The following is a 2090-nucleotide window of genomic DNA, read 5'->3' on the forward strand; positions in this document are numbered from 1 at the left end:
TCCAACTCAAAAAAAATAAAAAATAAAAAATAAATAAATAAATCAGAAGGGGCTGGGCTCCATGGCTTAGCCTGTAATCCCACACCTTGGGAGGCCGAGATGAGTGAATTGCCTGAGCACGTGGGTTCGAGACCTGCCTGGGCAACTTGGCGAGACTTTATCTCTACAATAAATCAAAAAAACTAGCTGGGTGTGGTAGCGCATGCCTGTAGTTCCAGTTACTTGGAAGGCTGAGCGGAAGGATCTCCGGAGCCCAGCAGGTCGAGGCTGCGGTGGCCAGGAGCGGCCACTGCACTCCAGTCTGAGCGACAGAGTGAGACTCCACCTCAAAATAAATAAATACATACATACATACATAAATACATAGATAAATAAATAAATAGATATATCAGAAGGAGTGAGATAGAGAATGAAGGGAACTACTTAACTAGGATGGAAAAGAATGGAAAAATCCTAAAGACGAGGTCTTGCCGTGTTGCCCAGGCTGGTCTTGAACTCCTGGGCTCAAACAATCATTTTGCCTCAGCCTCCAAAAGTGCTGGGATTACAGGTGTGAGCCACTGCATCTGGCCTAAAAGTATAAAATTATATTCTCTAAAAAATAATAAACTTTTTAATAGCAATTTTAAGCTTATAGAAAAATAATTACCATTTGATTCACAGATATTGATATCACTGGACTCAGTGAAAAGCTGACCACACCTGAAAAGCATAAAGCACTGTATAGACGTAAAGTGGTATTGTTCTTATGAATAAGTAGTGTGATGTAGCCAGGACCCAGTTTGCACACCAGAAAGAGATGAATCAACAGAATTTGATCTACCTCGGTTTTTAAAGAATACCAAGGGTAAAACTGCACAATTGCTAGCAAAGTTGTGTACCCTGTTATGGCAAACTTTCCAGAGGACTGATGATATCTAAATGTTATCTAGAAGAATCACAGGCATAGCTGTGGAAACATACAGGTGGTCAGTATCACAATATACTGGACAAACTAGTTAAGTCTGTAATTGACGGACAGGATCACTGAAAAATGTAAAAACAACCTATTGGGGGAAAGGCACCATAGCTATAAGCTCATGCAGGAACATTGTGAGCTCTTTAGGGAAATAATGACTATTGTGACAAAAGGAATGGTGGCAAATAAAATTTACAAATAAAAGATTTCTCCAAAATCTTTAAATGCAGAGACACTTCCTCCTCTTAAAAGGTAATTTTCGGCCCAACTCAGTGGCTCAGCCTGTAATTCCCACACTTTGGGAGGCCGAGATGAGTGGATTGCCTGAGCCCGTGGGTTCGAGACCCGCCCAGGGAACTTGGTGAGACTTCAACTCTACAATAAAAAAATTAGCCGGGCATGGTAGCGCGCACCTATAGTTCCAGCTACTTGGAAGGATGAGGCAGCAGGATCGCTGGAGCCCAGCAGGTTGAGGCTGTGGTGGCTGGGAGCGGCCACTTCATTCCAGTCTGGGCGACAGAGTGAGACTCCAATTCAAAAAAAAAATTTTTTTTTTTTGAAATTTATTGGCAGCACTGTTTTTTCTTTTCTAATATAGATAGGGAGGTGGCTTAAGATGAGATGATATGAACCAATAAGGATGTCTTTTTATTATTATTTTTAAAATGTGGGTGCAATTCAGGATTAGGTATATAAGTGGTCATCGTACAGGTGAAGTTTGGGTCTCCAATAAGTATGTCTTAATCTGGAGAAGCATAAAGAGCGGGATTTCAGAGATCCTTCTGTGCTGGAACATATAAAATTTGTGTAAACAATCCTGAGGATAGAATACCAGGTTCATAGATAATATGTAGCTTTTCCAAGTAAGAACGTCAACAATAGCACTAGGGGAAATTATGAGAAAAATCTGAAGCTTGGGTAAGTAGGTAGAAAGGTAGCAGCTTTCACTCTTTCACTTTTTTTTTTTTTAAATCAATATTTTTTATTATGGCTTTGTGGGGTACAGTTAAGGGTTAGGTGTACAATTACGTTTCATTCAGGCACCCTGTTGATAAGAGGTGTTTCCCCATCCCCAGACAGACATTTGGGACTGTTAATCCCATCCTCCTCCCCCCCTCACTCGTTCACTTTT

Source organism: Carlito syrichta, unplaced genomic scaffold (assembly GCF_000164805.1).
Source record: "Carlito syrichta isolate Samal-C Ts95f unplaced genomic scaffold, Tarsius_syrichta-2.0.1 Scaffold304710, whole genome shotgun sequence".
In the NCBI taxonomy this organism is placed as follows: Eukaryota; Metazoa; Chordata; class Mammalia; order Primates; family Tarsiidae; genus Carlito; species Carlito syrichta.